Source organism: Pteropus vampyrus, unplaced genomic scaffold, assembly GCF_000151845.1.
Source record: "Pteropus vampyrus isolate Shadow unplaced genomic scaffold, Pvam_2.0 Scaffold76, whole genome shotgun sequence".
NCBI classification, from domain to species: Eukaryota; Metazoa; Chordata; class Mammalia; order Chiroptera; family Pteropodidae; genus Pteropus; species Pteropus vampyrus.
The window spans coordinates 2,130,415-2,148,960 of NW_011888857.1; the positions used below are offsets into that span (position 1 = coordinate 2,130,415).

General features: G+C 37.1%; 1 protein-coding gene and 1 long non-coding RNA gene across 3 annotated transcripts in view; one reads left to right on the forward strand and one right to left on the reverse strand.

Annotated features, from left to right (window-relative positions):
* ARL14EP (ADP ribosylation factor like GTPase 14 effector protein) overlaps positions 1-3,996 on the reverse strand; it is a 12,743-nt gene extending 8,747 nt beyond the window's left edge. The window contains exon 1 of one of the 2 annotated variants that reach the window (XM_011362556.2): positions 3,856-3,996. The gene's annotated coding sequence lies outside the window, so the exon portion shown is untranslated. Of the gene's footprint in view, positions 1-3,839 lie in introns of both variants that reach the window. The other variant, XM_011362557.2, reaches the window with a different exon arrangement.
* Positions 3,997-3,999: 3 nt separating this feature from the next.
* Positions 4,000-11,050, forward strand: LOC111741299. Its single transcript, XR_002780952.1, has 3 exons — positions 4,000-4,091; positions 8,884-8,954; positions 10,996-11,050. It is a non-coding gene; the product is annotated as an uncharacterized LOC111741299 (long non-coding RNA).
* Positions 11,051-18,546: the final 7,496 nt, after the last annotated feature.

The window sequence follows — 18,546 nt, forward strand, 5'->3', positions numbered from 1 at the left end:
ATGGAAGAAAAAAAATGGTGAATATCTGAATGTTTTAAAATACCAAATTTAAAAATTAAAAAAAAAAATTAAAGTGTTAAAAGGTTAATGAACATTTTATTTTTTTTAAAGTGTCTAAAACAGAGTATATTTATTTAATTTATTCTATTTTAACCAACAACTTTTAAATTTTAACTACTGGGACACTTTTCAAAGGATATTTTGTTTGTAATAATCTTTGAAGAGCTGCTTAATTCATCCTGTTCTTTGAGAGCAAAAATAAATAAATAAAATTTAACTACTGAAGTATAGGTCCCAATCTCATCACATAAAATGTCTTCTATCATAATTAGATTTTTTAAAGAGAAAAGTGGGTTAAGGTAAATTAAGGAGTGGAAAAAGAAACCAGAGATACTGTTATACAACAAACTATTCTATACTGTATCTTAGCAGATATAGGACCCAAATCTGGCTCTGACCTTTCCTAACAGTATAAAGAAAACTTGATCAATTATCCTCCAGCACATTCTGGAAATTGCTAATGCTTATAGTTCTTATTAGTGTTAACAGGTTCTTTATAATTGTAGGTAACTGTCATCGGTTTGTAGCTACTAATCTGTAACGGAATTTTTGGAACATGAGATTTGTTCTTAGTATTCAGTCTTGAGCTACCCTGACCATATTTGATAGAAAAAACATCTTGTGACTTGGAAATTTATTTTAGAAATTCTATTGTCCGTGGTAATATTTTTACCATTTCTTGGCTACTGAGAGTTTTTTTCATTTTCCTTTAACCTTGGTTAATTACTACACAGTTCACAAGAGTTTATTAGCAGATTAAGTTGTGGCACTGCAGCTGAATACCTATTACTAAGCAATCCTAAACTCTCTTGGAAACTTCAAAGTATAACTGATTAACTATTAATTCAATTTTTCTGGTATTTGCTTGGACATCTTCTACAACAGTATACATTAATCTTAAACTACTATGAACTTAGACTCTTAGTCGGAAAGTACAGAGTTATAACAATTTTTTCTTCAAATTAACCATGATCCTATCAGTCTCTGAAAACATCTCCTTCTGGTAAAGTGACTTCCAAACATTTGGAGCTCTCGGCGCACTTCTGAGTACTGTATTATAATTTTTGGAGGAACACTTGAAGGAATTAAACTGCCTGTACAATTGTTATACTATTTTCTAAGCACTCATCCCTTAGGTGTCACTGTGGGGTTAGAATTTACTACTGGAGTTGCCAGATAAAATACAGAATGCTCAATTAAATTTGAATTTCAGATAATGCACAATTAATTTTCATTTTAATTATGTCCCAAATATTGCTAAAAAGTAATTTGCCTGAAATTCAAATTTACCTGGGCATCCTTTATTTTTATTTGCTAATTCTGGCAACTTCATTTACTATGTTGTTGTTTTTTGCATAGTCCAGGAAGCAGAGATCTTTCTTTTGTGCTGGCTTCACATTATGCCCCACCTCTTACTTGCTGATAAAAGAAAGCTGAACTCTCTATGAACAAATTATAGGACCTACTCAGTTTAAAATGAAATTGTCCTAAAACAATAGCAGAAGGAAGTGCAGAGTAAAAAAGGAACTACTTTTTTCTTGCCCCCAATTTTAAGAAAGATGTGGCAATAATATGTTCCAACATGTTTTCTCAGCTTTCTACTTTGTTATCAGTCTCCTAATGAGTGGAAAAAGTAGTATCATGAAATTTAATCAAATGAAAACTTTACTGAATCTTTAGGTCAACTTCAGAGTCCTTCCCTTCCATGGAAAAATCCTTTTGGGGGAGGGGTAAAGTATAGGGTCTTATAATTTGTAGAGCATTTTCCAGGTTATTCTTTAATTAATGAAAATAAAATAATTTCATCTACCCTCCACTATGCAAATCAGCAGCTTTACCTATGGTCGCACACATACAAGTCACAACTCTGGCAACTGTCAACTTTCTGTGCCCATTATCTTCAAATGCTACCTATGCTACATGTGAATGGGCACTAACAAGGGTTAAAGAACCAACTAGAGATAGTCTCAATCCTCAAAAAGGCCGAGGACCAATAAGAAAGGAAGAAAGAATTTAAGACAAAAATATAGTCCATAGTACCAATTAAACAATTTATAGCAAGGGCCAGGTACGGCAATAAACACAAACATCTCATTAATCTTTTTAACAACTTTGAGGCACTATCATTCCTATTTACAAAGAAACTGAAGTTCACAGCTCTAGTTACCAGGCTTAGAATAACGGCTGATACAACACACTCAAATAGTTGCTGAATTAAAAAACAAAAAAAACAAAAAAACCCAAACCTAATTTTATTTTAGGTGAAGAATCTCCATTAATTTGTTCCTAAAGATTTATTCACCTAATGCACTCCCCTTAGATTAATGCTTTGTCCAGTGTACTTTCAGATCATTTTTAGAACAATGTAGCAAACTCTTCAGGCTTCCAAACCCTATTTGCAATTTGTCACGGTACTCCTCTGGCTCTTATAGGCCAAGGAGAACTGAGGAGGAATTTCAACAACTGAGAGGTTGTTTCCAGACCAAGAGGAACAAGCAAAGCTTTCCTCATTTTACCTTATTCTGGTAGTGGCCAAAATTGTCAAACAATAACTTGAAACAATAACTTGTTCACAATATGAACGTTGAGTAAGGGATTGTGAAACTGAACTGTTAACATTGTGTCGAAAGCACTTTTACTTCTTTCTTAGAAAATAAAGTCTGGGCTCTTAAGCACGGCCTTACTTGTTCCAAATGCCACATACTCCAGGTCAAACTACACTACCTGCAAAGTTCTTTAACGCTGTATGCCTTCATAGTGTTCTCTTTGTTTAGAGAGCCCTCAGCTTTATCTGTCAGGCAATGTTAACTTATCCTTCACCTATCTGCTGAGCCTCACCCAAATACTATTGCTATAGATCCTCCTTCCTCTCTGCACACTTTCACTGTGAATTGAAAAATCTTAATTATTTCTCAGCTGTTGGAAGACAAGAGCTATAGGGTGTTATTTTCTGTATTACCCAAGGCGAAAGAGTAACTTCGTGGGCTTTCCTTTCCACAGCACTCATCGCAAGCTTGATACTTGTTAGTTTTTTCCATTACATTAAGCTCTGTGAGGGCTAGGAAATCACCTGGGTCCTGTTTACTACAGTTGTAGCTTCTCGAGCACAATATTGCCACTTAGTAGACACTTCACAAAGTATTTTCAATGAATACGAGTTCAGAAACTGACAGAATCTCAAACCAGGAAAGCTGAACTCCCCCAAATCAAAGTGACTAGAGATCCCCATATCTGACCATTATTCTCACCCAAGGCTGCGGTAGTCACATGCATAACGGCCCTAGTTCACGGCTCTATCAAAATGTTTCAAACCACCAGATACGTCAGTAAGCACCTATGTTCACGGTACCGGGATAAAATATGAATACTTGGCCTCCGCCCTCAACCAAACGACTAGGGCTCAGAGGATTCTGGTTGCAAAAATAAAAATAAAATAGGAGACACAAGCTGCGTACGGGGTTCAAGGCCACAACCCCCCTCACCCAAATATTCAAGCCTAAACCACAGTTTTAAGAGCTCCAAGGACCGGGAGGCGACAACCCGCGGAGACAAATGCGGCGGAAACTGTACTGAGACTTGACACGAAGGGCCGCAGATAAACTGGGGGTCGAGGGATACTCTGCAGGGCGGGAGGCTGCTGGAGGCCCCAACCAGCAGCCAACACCCCCCTCATGTTTCCGGGCCTCCATTCCCGCTTCTCACAAGCCTCGGTAACTCGGCCGGGGTCTCCTCCCACCCAGGGACCTGTCTCCACGTCCTCGCTCCTCCCCAGAGCCTACCCCCGGCCCTTTCCACCTTAGCGCGAACTCTCCTCCGCTCGGGTTCGAGCAGCACCCAAATCTACACACGGCGAATTCGACAGCTCGCTTTTCAGCGCGTCCCCGCGCTACCACTGAGAGGACGATGAGGGAGGGCTAGAGAGGCTCATCACTACCATAAAGAGAGGCCCGGGCGAAGCCTAGAGCGGAAGGGAGTCAGGCCGCCTCCGGGGCGGAAAGGGCGGGACCACGTGAATTGGCGAATGATTCTAGGTGAGGCAATAGTTGCTTCAGACGCTGACACGATTTTGCCGTCTGTTCTCGGGGGTTGGGGAATTGGTCGGTCCTTGGGGCCATCTCTTAGGAGAAACGGGTTTGGCTAGCTTGGATTCTCTTCGCATATATCACGCCTGTGCGTGACGCCAAATACTTGCACCCTAATCCATCTGATCCCTGAAGAAGTGAATGAATTGAAAGGACCTCAAGAAGAGGCCCTTTATTTACTGTCTCACCTTTTATTTAATTTCTTTCATTGGAGCTAAATATATTCAAAAATGCATCTGTTTTAAACTGCAAAAATAACTGTTTATTACTTAGAGTAATAATGTAGGCTCCAGGAAGATGCTTGTAAATTTTATAAGGGAAGAAATAACTTCCTTGTATCCCTATTGTCTGCCACAGTTTAGGTGCTCATTAATTTTTAAAGTGGGCTTATTTCATCTAGAATCTTTGAGAGCGCAAGATCTCTCAGACTGAAGGGTCGCAGCCTTGAACCATTTTCAGGAGTGGGTAGGAGGGAAAAAACCCCCAAGCTATTTTTTTTTTAACCAGCCAGGTGAAAAAAAATGTGAGGAAAATAACGTCCACCAAAGCCCAAGCTTGCTAGTAACACTATACACACTTTAAGGTGTTTCCTGAATTGAGCTTATGGTTCTTTCTAAGACCAGCATGCTGCTGTGCAACCAGTCAGAGATTTGGGGCTCACTAATTTACCCCAGTCTGAGAAATGAGGAATGCCAGGTAAAAACAAGGGATAATCCCTTCAACTGTGTCTGTAGGAGGTCCCATTCAGTAATTCTTTTAGTGGTTACTTTGTAGTTGGCACTTTGCTAAGTAATAATGAGACAAAAGAATAAAAAGAGAGAAAGGAAAATAAACAGTTAATCACAGTGTGGTGTGATAAATGCCATCATGGGAACACAGGATATGAACAGGATAAAATGAGAGTTACTAAAGCAAGGGTATTCTAAGAGTAGATTAATGCTTGAATTGAGCTGTCATATGGAAAATAACTTGCTGCAGTGGTGGCCTCCAAGTAAACTAGGCAAGCTATCCCAGAGGTAATGAAATAAATAGTAGGCTCACAGACCAAATTAGGGTGCTTGAATAACATGTGTGATTGAATCAATTTTAATATCCAGTGAAAAGCAAATGGAAAGAGTTGGAGTTAAGTTGACACACTTAGGATAGGATGCAAGCGAGTAGAAGGACAATATCACCTGAATCAGGAGTCAAGCAATGTTCTTATGTTCTATCTGCCACATCAGCCTTTTCTACTGATGATTTGCTTATGAGGACTAGAGTTCAGGTTATGAGTAAGGAGGCCCAGGGTAGAAAATGCTTTCGGCCAATAGCACACACCTGCTCTTGTTGGGTAGGTGCAGGTGAGCATGCCTGGCCACAACCAGAGCTTACTAATTAGCCTGAACAGAATGGGTTTATTTGCAATTTTTGGATAGTGCATGTATGGGACTATACGAGATGTCTCTCACGGTTGGCTGATTTAGTGGTGACATAGATTTCAGCCCAGAGATTGCATAATTATTTATAGTTTAGTTTTTTCATTTCTTTTTTTCAAATATAATATTTTATGCTCTGATGGTTTCCACTTTCTGAAGTTCTTTTGCAAAATGAATGATTTTTTAAAATGCTGTTCTTTGTATTTATAAATTTATTTGTTGTATACTGTCGTATCATTTCTTAGAGTGAAGAACGTGTATTTTCAAATCAGAAAAAATCTTTATGTGGAAACATTTTTTTTATTATTTTATATTAGTTTCACGTGTACGGTACAATGGTTAGACATTTATATAATTCATGAAGTAATCCCCCCGATTACTCTATCATCCATCTGGCACTATGTATAGCCAGTACAATAATATTGACTGTATTTCCCTATGCTGTATTCTATATCCCTGTGACTGTTTTGTAACTACAGATTTGTACTTCTTCATCTCTTTATTTTTTCACCCAGCCCTCAAACCCCCTCCTCTCTGGCAACCACCAGTTCTCTGTTGAGTCCATTTCTTTCTTAGTATAAATGACCCTCTGTTCCATCATATTTTCAATTTATTTAACTTTGGCATGCCTTATAGTTTACTCACCATGTATATTTAACACAATTCTGCCTGTTTCACAAAGTACATGCTTACTCACATTCTCTATATAAAACATCCTAGGAGTTTTGCATTTATCTTATAAGCTGCTTGTATATTTAACACTTTTTCTGACTAACACTTCTTATGACTTTCATCCATCCATAAGGAAACTGCAAGCAATTCAGTATAGCTGGAGCAGGAAGCTAGAGAGGTAAATTGAGGACAGATATTGCTCTTTTAATGCCATGTTAGAAATACTAGATTTTATCCTGCAGTAAACTGTAAAATCATAAGGAGTGTAGAGAATAGGGAAAGGGTATAGGACTGGGCAGGAGGGCCAGGTGGAATCTTTTGCCTTAATGTAGGGGATTAATAATGAGAGCCTCAGTCAATTCAGTGGCTCTATGATGTGAGAGGTGATTCTCCACTCCCCCTGCCCCGATCCCACCCCTTGGCCCCACAAGACATGCAGAGACATTTGGTAATGTCTGAAGACACATTCTGTTGTTTCAGCTAGGGAGTGCTACAGGTATCTAGTGGGGTGAGGCCCAGGAAACTGCTAAACTTCCTGCAATGGGCAAGACAACCCCTCACTAAAGAACTATCTGGTTCAAATTTTCAATAGTGCCAAGATAGAAAAACCTCAAACTAAGGGAAATGAGAAAGCATAGAGAGGATAGAAGTTAAGCAAGCCAATTTAATTGGATTTTGTAACTGATTAGATATAGATATGAGGGAGAAGGAGAGGGTGATTTTAGGATTCTAGTGTGAGTAACTGGAAGGACAAAGGAGAAATGGGCTAGGGAAAATAGAGACAAGGAATTAAATGGTGGATATGTTAAGCCTAAGGCATCCAAGTGATGCACAGTAAGTTGGAAAGAAGAGGCAGGAGATGAGAGGAATTTGAGCTGAAGATCGGAGTTTTGGTAAATGTTAGTACTAGGGCAGAATCTCTACAGATAAGCTCCAGGAATTTGCATTTTTGGTTAACACTTAGGGGATTTTGCCGCACGCTAAACTTTGTGAATAATAGATTTAGGTCTCAGAAGAGAAGTTTGGAAAGAAGCAGACATTAAGGTAGCCAGAAACTAGGAAAGAGCAGAGTCCCACATACTAAGGAAGGAGAAAGTTGAATGCAGAACTTTATCAGGGCAAAAAGTTGCTATAGAATAGTACTGGCCATTAGACATATAATGAGAGTCAAATATGTAATTGTAAATTTTCTAGTAGCAATATTAGAAAGGTAAAAAGATAGGTGAAATTAATTTTATAAATTTATTTTGTTTAACCCAATGTATCTAAAAAATTATCATTTTACAATGTAATTAATATAAAATTATTCATATAGTGTGTTATCCTTTTTTTTCATACTAAATCTTAGAAATCTGATGTGTATTTTATACCTCCAGTGCCTCTCAGTTTGGACTAGCTACATTTCAGGTACACAGTAGCCACAGTGGCTAGTGGCTACCATGTTGGATACCATAACTAAATAATGTCAAGTAAGAAAAGAACTATAATGTATGCTTTAGCTACACTAGTAATGTCACAGATGGTATGATAAGAGCTCTTCCAATGAAGTGGAGGGTAGAAGTCAGAATATACTCAGTTCAAGAGTGAGAAGTTTGATAACAGCTACCATAGGAAGTATTTTCAAGAAGCTTTATTATTATTACTGTAGTATTGTAACTGTGCAAATCTTCACTTCTTTAAAATGATCTTTTCTCTTTTTCCTTGATTCAAACTGGCCTTGAGCTCACTTGCTTCTTTTCTTTCCTTGTCCTTCTGGTAATGCATGACCACTTCCTTAATTATTAAGCCCTTAGGTCAGTATTAAATACTGTAATTTGTTGCTTGCATTTGTAAGTAAATGAAATGCTCAATTCCAGTTAGAGATTAGGAGAAATGAAGAAATAACTAGTGGCAAATAAGAACAACATTTAAGGTCTATATGAAGTTAGAGACCACACATATGTAAAGACATAAATCTATGATGTGAAAATTTCAACTTCTAGTGTATAGGTGTCCTTGCGTGTTACCAGTGAAGTCATACAACTGGATTAATTTGAGATAGAGGAATTGTCCATAACATTCATCAGAAGGACAAGGGGGTTTAGAATTTTGTCAAGGAAATATTACAGGATGGTAAGAGTCATGAGAGAAGACACCATGCTGGTTTGGTTTACTGTACACAGACTACAACTGTTAGCTGAGTAAGTGAAATAGTTAAAGTGATAAACTTTGGAAACAAATAAAACAGGGAAAGCTGATTGCTATGAGGAATTGAAGAGAACCTGAGCTCTCAGAATCAAAATAAAAGATCAGGAGGTGAAGGCAGTGATTGAATTGGAAGAATAAAGGCTTGTGGTCAGAGGGTAGAACTAAAATTTAAGATGTCAGCTGGTGAATAAATCTTGGCTTCACATAGAAGACACTTGGTGATGTCCAAAAGAACCAAGAATTGGGAAAAACGTAAAACATTGGCATGGAATGGGTCCCAAGTTTGGGCTGAGATGGCATGGTGTTCTGAAAGGGGATATGGGAAATTAAAGAGGATAGATTTTTAGTAATTGTTTTCTTTTTCTTTTTGTAAGCTTTCATGTTGAATTTTAATATATCACAGAAGAGTATACAAGTCTTAAGTCTATAGTTTGATGAATTTTTATATTTTTGTAATCACTATCTAGGTCAAGAAATTCCCAGTATCTAAGAAGCCTCCTTTATGCAGCCACTCAATTATTGTCACCTGTCACCAAAGGTAACCACCATTCTAACTTCTTTCACCATAGACTGGTTTTGCCTAGTTTTGAATTTGTAGTTGTACCAACATTATGTCTGTGAAATCCATCCCTGTTGTGTTTAGCAGTAGTTCTTTGTGATCACTGAATTTTATTTCTATTACATGAAGGTGACAGCATTTTATTTGATCTGTTTCACTGTTGATGGATTTTGGGTTGATTTCATTTGTGGCTTTTACAAATAATGCTGCTGTAAATATTCTGTCTTTTGGTGCATGTATATTCACCCTTTTGTTTGGATATGTAGTGGATAGTGGAATTTTTGGATCATAGGCAATGTGTATGTTCAGTTTGAGTAGATAATGCGAGTTTCCCAAAGTGATTGCATCAATTTATACTCCTAAACACATTCGCCGACACTTGGAATTATCAGTCATTATTGTTGGTTTTCATTTTAGTTATTCTGGAGGATGATAAGTAATTATTTTCTAAAGCTAAGTTGCTTCAATATACCAGTTGGGGTACAAAACAAAACTCTGACTATGTGGGCTCTGAAATTAGATGTTTGCTTTGAAATTTTCGTTCAGCTACCTGTAAGTGGGATAACCTATTGAAGCTTCAAGTCTCTTCTATATAATAAGGATAATATCATCTGTCTTATAGTGCTGTTGTGGGAATAAGTGAGTGTGTGTGCCTATGTGAGTGTGTGTGCCTGTGTGTGTGTGTGTGTGTGTAATATGTCGAAGTAACTGGCTTAGCCCCAAGATGGAATTGCTCATGCTAAGCCCCATGTTAGGAAACCAAAACTTAACTAAGTTTCTATGCTATGTTCTCCCAGGAAAGGACGCATAGGCCGGCCAATCAGTGGTAACTAGGCCTACTCAACACAAGTTACCTAACTAGGCTCCAAGACTTCAATGCTGCATATAGGGATATAATCCTCTTTAAACACTGAGCAAATGCCTCATATGATTTCCCCGTTCTCACTCCTTTCTGCCTATAAAATCCTTTTATTTTGTACAACTCCTCAGAACTTCTTATCTGCTAGACTGTATGCTGCCTGATTCATGAATAAAGCCAATAAGATCTTTAAAATATACTCAGTTGAATTTTGTTCTTTAACATATGTATGTATTAATAAGAATTATTATAGCTACCAGTTATTGAGAGCTTAGTTATATGCCAGGCACTATGGTAGACTGTGTGTATCTTTATGTGTGTGTATATATATTTCTACAATATTTTATACGTGTGTGTGTGTATACACACACACATACCTCTAAGTAAAAACACACTTCCTCTTGTATTTTCCTTTTATACTATATACTCCTTTACTTCTGACACCAGATGCGTGGGTTTCCCACACATGAAGTTCTATAACATCAGCTGGGTGTCCTACAATTTAACTCAGTTCTGACACATCTACCTTAGATAGCATCATATCCCACTGGTTAAGGGTTCAGTCCTGCAAGCCTACTCCTTCCCTACTTCAGACTCCAATCTTAAGTTCAGGTTGTTACCTGTGCTTCTGACCCACCACCTATGGGTTCCTATGACCCTCTCCTCAATTCATTTGCTAGAGCAAGTCACAGAATTTAGGAAATTATTTTATTTACTACATTTCTGGTTTATTAGAAAAATATATCTTAGGAACAGCCAGATCTAAGAGATGCATAGGACAAAGTACGTAAGAAGAGGCTCAGAGCCTTCCATTGCTTCTCTGGGGTACAGCACTCTCCTAGAACCTTACATGTATCCATTCACCAAACCTGGGAGCGTCTCTGAACCCCATCTTTGGTTTTTTGTGAAGGCTTCATTAAGTAGGCATGATTTATTATTCATTGGCAGTTGATGATAGAACTCAATTTTGAGCCCTCTTCCCCTCTCAGAGGTCGGGTGGGGCCTAAAGTTTCAACTGTCTAATCACCTGGTTGGTTCCCTTGGCAACTAGTCCCCCTTCCCTGGGGCTAGCCAGTAGTCTCCTCATTAACATAAACTCTGCATTGTTGCACAGGTTTTGTTATGAATAACAAAGACACCTTTATCACTCTTATCACTTAGGAAATTCCAAGGATTTTAGGAGCTCTGTGCCAGAGAAGGAACCCACCACGGAATGTAAGTTTTTTTTATTGTGTATCGCAATACTCTTCAATATATATGTATATATCTCCATACATATGCCCGGCACACTGTAAGCTTTCAATAATCGGTAGCTATAATTATTCTTGCTACTATATGGACTTCCAATTATATTTGGGGGGATACTGGTAATCGGCTCACACATTCTTTCATTCATGACATGCTATATTTTAATCTTGAAAACAGGATGTTAAACTGAGAAGGGGAGTTGTTATTTAAACCTTTATCTCTTGACTTCCCTCTCACCACTTCGTATTATTTCCTACAACAATATTTAAGATTCAATTGAATTAAAGGAATGTGACATAGAAAATCTAACTAATGACTGGACAGTAGGACAGATCGAAACAGCATTTTTAGCTTCCGACTTTTTCATTTGAAGCAAAGATTTCAGACGGTTGTGGGGGTGGCGTGGGGAAGGAAATGCAGATCTGTCCACAGCTGCTCCTCAAAATACTAGCCATATAACCAGGAGAGAATTGGGCTCACATTAAAATCCCAGGGCTTTTCATTACCGTCATGATCATTATTGTATCAATTAAGATTCATTTGGGTGTCTGCAGTGTGTTTTGAACTATATCAGAGAAGGAAGCTGATGATGACAGGAATGCTTTTAACCATTTTGCTTATGTTTGAGAATGACCCAGATGACATTAAAAAAAAAAAGCAGAAATAAATTATTAAAATCCTGTAATTTAACAGCACCTACAATCATAAAATATTAGAACTAGAAAAGGATCCAACAATTCTATTGCATAGCTTCATTTAGAGATTGTTGAAACTCAGTTTTAGAAATGGGAATGTTACACAACCAATATTAAAAGAAACAATTAGTAAAGATTACACAGCCAGTAAGTAATAGGGAAAGCCAAGACTCGACTCCTGGTCTTCTAATTCAAAATGGAATGTTTTCCCTATTCTGTCAGGCTGAATCTCAATCTACAAGAAAAGGTCATATTCTTAGAAAACCAGAAAATAAAATATTACATATATCCCTTTTCTTTTGAATTACTCTCTTGGAAAATTAAGAGTTAAGCTATTAGAGTCTACATGTACTGTCTTTTTTATATTAGCCATTATTAGTGCTAGGAAGAGAAGGTACTGATGGCTTTGGTGGGGATGCTTTGACTTGAGAGAGGTGCTTATTTAGATGGACAATATGAACAATTCTAAATCTTTTGAGGATTCTGTGCGAGAACCCTCATTTGGGCCTTTGGCTAAGCAGAGCTTTGAAGGGCAATACTGCTGAGGAGCCAGCAGAGGGAGAGCAATTTTCACCGAGTCTCTTTACGGTTTTACCTTTTGTTCATTTTTTTCCCACGTATTTGATGTATTCCTTGACAGTGGTGGGAAAAATGCTACATTTTCCTGTACTTTTGGGGAGGGCAGAGAGTTATTTTATCAATAAATTGGAGTTTTATTTAACTTACTGGTCAATAGGCTATCAAATAATCTGGATTTGGAAGCATAGTAGAAGTTTATTTGTATGGCTTTCACATGCTTTTCTCCATAATACTGGGTTAATTTAGTGATTTTAAATGTATATAATCAAATTATATATATTCTTTTACTTCTAATAATTGTTTAAGAGAAGTAATAATGTAATAAGTTTGGAATTATCTCATTAGTCACTTATTTTGTTGTATAAGACGATAATTGTATACTGGCTCCAAAGAAAGTTTGAAATGATAGTTTTTTATAGCTATAGCTTTAGGAATAAAATCCATGTGTCAGGTAGTTGAAGTAATTACCTCCTCATTTTCTCATGAATCTTCAATAAATTTACACATTATTTATTGATTCGTTTTTATATCTTCAGAGTTTAGGGTATAAAACTGAATATGATACACATTTGTCCTAAAAGAGTTCATAAGAAACTGATACAGAAAAAGATCATTGAAAATTTTAATGGCAATAATGTAGAGAGGAGGCAAAAGAATTAAAAATGTTAATCAAGCTTCATTCAGAGACTGCAATGTGCTGATCAGCCCTGTAGCCAGACCAGGAAGACACCTTCAGAACAAAGAAAGATTTCTGCTGGATTACTAACAACCCATTCCTCACACCTGTGAAAGGGAAACAGGAACCGAGAGTCTTTTCCTATGGCTAAAACCATGAGTAACCTATGGATTAAAGGGTAGGAATTGCCAGCAGGCCTTTCACTCTACATATTCTTAGTTATATACCCTTCCCCTTCCTCACTGTATGTCCATATTAAAGAAAATGGGTTGACAAAGTCTTTTAAACAATAACTCACAGAGACTAAAAAATGTTATATAAACTGAATTCCCTGAATACTGGGCCCCCACCTCTACTCACTATCTTTCCAGTCCTCTCTAGGTCTCTCCCACTCTGTCTGAGAGGAGACCACACTCTATGGAGTGTTACTCCCTTTCTAATGAACTTTCCTTTTGACTCTAACTTTGGCATGTGTGTTGAATTCTTTCTTCACTCTCTGCCTAAGGACCGTCTTCTCTCAGTGCAGGGCTTCATCTCCCCATCACTTGGGGAAATTTGCCCTGTTCTGCATCAGCAACATTATACAACCTGGAGAGCTTCCTGGAGGAAGGCCTTCTGAGCTATGTCATAAAGGCTGAGTAGGAATGTAGTCTACTCAACATATTTCTTAAACTGAATTTCTGAATTCTTTTCCTCGGCTTCCCTCCGCCATCCACATGATTACAGTTAACAGCAGTCATTCAGTACCGGTGCCACAAATTTTTGTTCACGAGTAGACATCTAAAACACGCTGAGTCAGTCAGTGTCCCTCCCTAGGTTTTTTTCAACATGAGACCCAGTGAACCTTGAGAACTATGAACTGCTTTGTTTTCTGCTGTTTGGTAGAGGAAAAACAACAATAACAACAGTCTAAGTTACATAGACATATACAGAGAGAAGCAAAAACAAGCTGTGGAGAGAACCCATCATCCAGCATTCAAACCTCCAGTTCTTATGTTACCTACAATAGATGATCAGCCACTTCTCTGCCTTTCTGTTTCATGAGACACCCCAGTATCCTTATAATAAATTTCTTTTCTTTTTCTCAAGCTTGTTTGAGTTTGCTTTCTTTCCTTTGCAGCCACAAGAATCCCAGCTAGTATTAAGAGTTACTGAGGCAGAGAGAGCATGAAAGAAGTTTCAGGGGCCACAGGAGCAAGACATAGAAACATTTTTTAAAATGGCACATATAGAGAAATATAAATACTTTGGTATTGTTGAAACATAAAATAAGAGAAAGAATGAGCGCTAAGAGATGAGGTGGGATAAGCTCCTGTCATTTTAAGGAGCTTAACTTTACCCTGAAGGCTACAAAGAGACATAGAATGGTTTACACAGTGAGTGACAGTCAGATTTGTGGTTTAGATAGATCACTCTGGCAGGAGTTTCTTCAATAGTTTTCTCATCTCTGGGATTATGATGTGTTTGTTGTTCACCCAGGACCCTAGGGGAGGGGGATGGGACAGGGAAAATATATTCTCTTGCTAACTAGAGCAATCTCTAGGATGATGACTTTTCATGACTTTCATTTAATCGCTGTATAACAGTCTGTCTTCTCCTCCATTCTGAAGGTACCACTAGAGCAGAGCCACATCATTCATCATGAATTGCCGAGGTCTATTATAGTACCTGGAATACGTGGTTATTTGATCAAACTTTGTTAAGTAAATTAGTGAATGAACAAGTAATAAATAATGATGAGATAGAGGAGATAAATTTAAGATATATTTTGGAAATAGATAGTTAGGACTTGGTGAGTTTGATAAAACTAGCTACATTTATTGAGCTCTTATTATGCAAGAGGCTAAGTGCTTTGCCACTTAGCCTCTTGCACAATAAGAGCTCAATAAATTTAACAACAATTTTCTGTGTAATATGTACCATACCTTTTCCATTATACAGATAAGGAAAAAAATAAACTTAAAAAGACTAAGTAGTAGATTGACCTATGTGAGATTTCCATCTAATAACTTGCCTGATGCAGTTAATGAGTCAGGAGCAGGAAACTGTTCAGTACAATTTCTCAGTCACCATGCTGTCTATATTACTGCACATAGATATGAAGGGTATTAGGAGTGGGAGAGTCAAGAATTATTTTCAGCTTCCAGTGACAGGTGAATAATGGTATCTCCAACTGAAATAGAGAATACAGAGCAAGAGCACTTCTATCATGGAAATGATGAATTTGATTTAGGACATATGGAGAATAAGGCCCGTGGGATGACCAGAAGACAATGTCCAGCTGAAAGTGAATGGGTATGAGTTTGAAAAAAAATAGCCAGCATTTGCTAAAGAATTGAATTCATTGGTCATTAAATTGTCAGTGAAATATATTGTGAGGTCTAGCAGAGAAAGCATGTTGCTTATGATGAGTACTGAGTGGAGAAGAACACCTTGGGAAATATGACATAGAAGACACAGAAGTGATTGACAGAGACAGGAGAACCCAGAGGGTATAATGCCATGGGAGAAAAAGGAAATAGGAGATTTAGGAAAGAAGAAATAGGAATGAGGGAATGATCTCTGGGGCCACGTGTGGAGGTCCTCTAAAATATATACTGAAAACTGTCTATTGGATTTGACAACCAGGAGTTTATTGCTGACCAAAGTAAAAGCAATGTTTTGTTGGTAAAGTGGTTGGGCAGAAGCCAGACTACAGGGTGTTGAAAATGATTGGAAAGTATAGCCAGGAAGAATAAATAATACTTCTCAATGTTTTCAGTGAGAAGGAGAAGAAAGAGTTCAGACATTAGTTTGACGAGGACTCTGGGAGAAAACAGACTTTTGTTTTAATCCTTAGAAAGAGAAAGACAATTGAGTATGCTTACCAGCTATAAGAAAGAAGCCAGTGAGAGACTGAAAACAGGAGAGGATATTGGTGAAAAGACCTCACAGAAGAAAGAAACAAGAGGAAGCTCAGAGATAGAGGAGTTCACATTGAACAGAAGTTGGGACACCAAACTTCTGAGCTTAAAGAAAAGTAGGTGGAGATGTATGTGACTGTATGCATGGCAACCAAATTTTAAGAAACATTGTGCTTCATGGGCCTGTTTCTCTTGATGTAACAGGAAACAAGTTTATCTGCTTTGAGTAGGAGCTTTAGAAGAAAGTATTATGCAGTGTGGGAGAGCAAGCTGACCAAAGATGAGTAAAAGATTGACACTATGAGTTAGGGTTCAGCCAAAGTGAGAGGTCATATTTGGTAAGTGTGAAAATTAGTATGGTTTTGAGGTATTCTTTTCAGTGCTCAGCTTTCTAGTTGACTAAGGATGAATTCAGACCATCACATCTATCTAAAACGTGTGGATTTAATGGGCCAGTTGTAGTAGAAGGACAGTTGTACAAATGAATCAAGGATGCTACTGACTGGATGGATAGAGTCCCGAGGTGGAGCTAGAGGCTATAGTTTCAAAGCTCTCCTGGGGACAGAAGACAAGGCTTTTAGTTGTGTAAGGCAGAAAGTTAGAACTGAGTACCCTGTATTAAAGGCAGAATCTTAGAATTGCTATCTCATAGTGAAAAGGGGATTAGAAAAACTAAACACTAAAAGCAAACATAAAGAAAATTTCCCTGAGAAATCAAAGCTCCAGGCTTTTTCCATAATCAGATTTTCTTCTTTCTTCTTAGGATTTTAATATGAACTCTAATCTTTCACACCAGTGAAATCCTAAGGTGTCCAGTGAAGCAAACTTTTTTTTTAGCAACATTTCCAACAGTCCAGGAAAATAAGGAACTCCCAAGAAGAGTTAGTGATTAAAATTTATAAATCGTAGAAAATAATTTACTATGAGAGACAATAATTAGACATGATGAAGAAGAATATTATAACTTTAAGACTTGAGAAAATAGAACAATCTTAAAGATACTATAAAGTAACTATATGTAACATTATTAAAGTGATGAAGTAAAAACCAAAAGGAAAGAATAGGGTATTATGATGTTAGAATATGTGAATTTGGAAAACGGTTTAAAAGAACTCCTAGAAATGAAATCATTGAGCTTAAAAATTCAGTGGAAGAGTTAAACGATAGATTGGTCCTAGCAAAAATTAGAATTACTGAACTGGAAGAAAGAGTTGAGAAAATTAACCAAAATGCACTAAAAATAAATAAAGAAATGAAAAATAGGAAAAAAAGGTTAAGATAATAGGATAGGCTGAATGGGGTGAGCATCTGTATAATATGATGAGAGTTCTAAAGGAGAAGAGAGAGTGAAGGAGAAGCAGTATTTAAAGAAATTTCAGTAATTGAATGTGTAGTGGTTGTAAAACAGCATATAGTTAAGTTTTGTTTCTTTTTTCTGTCTGACGATCTTTGTTTTTGTTTTTCTATTGGAATATATGTTCTTTTTTTTTGTAATTTACATAATTACTGATATATTTGGGTATGTATTGACAATTACACTGTTTTCTTTTTGTCTCATTTGTTCTACGTTGCTTTTTTCCTCCGTTGGATTAATTGAATAAATATTTTTTATTATCTTTTCCATTTATCAGCATGAGGATTATACATTCTATTAGTGGTTAATAGAATGCTGCCAATACAGTAATCATTAGGTTATATGTAGCTATTTAAATTTAAATATGATTGTAAATTATTTGAAATAAAATTTAAAAATTTAGTTCTTCATGTTGGGTACTCAGTAGCCACATGTATATAGTCACTGTGTTAGACAGCCTGTGCATAAAACATGTTCATCATTGCAGAAATTTCTGATGAACAGCATCAATCTAGATAATCTGAAGGTCTGTTTATATCATCTGGGTATTATTTTTGTTTTATTTCTTGGTATGCCTTGTCATCTTTCATTAAATGATAGACGTATATGAAAAAATTACATAGGTTCCAGATACTTTTATCTTCCCTCAGAAAGGGGGTTCACCCTGTTCTCTGTCAGAAAGCTAGAGTGGGAATCAGATCACCTTAATATGTTCAATGACTGAATTATCATAAATCATCTGTGTTGGAATTTTTATTAAGACAAATATACAACTGGTTTGCCACAAATATACAACTGGATATAGTTCTCCAAAGGTCTGAGAGGCTGGGGTGTATATTTGGGCCTCTTTTTGCTGGGTCATAGACTCTTTCTTTTATCTACTTGGCATTATTAGACCATCAAGAACTCTGCTCTGTTTTTAAGTGGCATCCTACTTAGATTCTTAGCCTCTTGCTTTGTGTTTCTTAAAAATTTGTGTGTCAGGGTTGCCTCTCCCCCGTCCTTGCCATCTTGCTGACTCCGGGCTCTACTTTTTGTCTTTTCTGCCCCGTACAATTACCGGAAACTTTCAACTACTTTGCTTCTTAAGAACTACACAGATTCTTAGCCTTTTAGCCTACACTAAGAATTAGTAAATTTCCCAAGAGAGAACTTCTCAGCTCACTTCTCTGCTTCGATGCTCTTTAGCATCATGGCCCTTTAAGTTCTGGTTGCCTCAGTAGCTCTCAATGCTTTAAACAGAGATTTAAAAAAAAA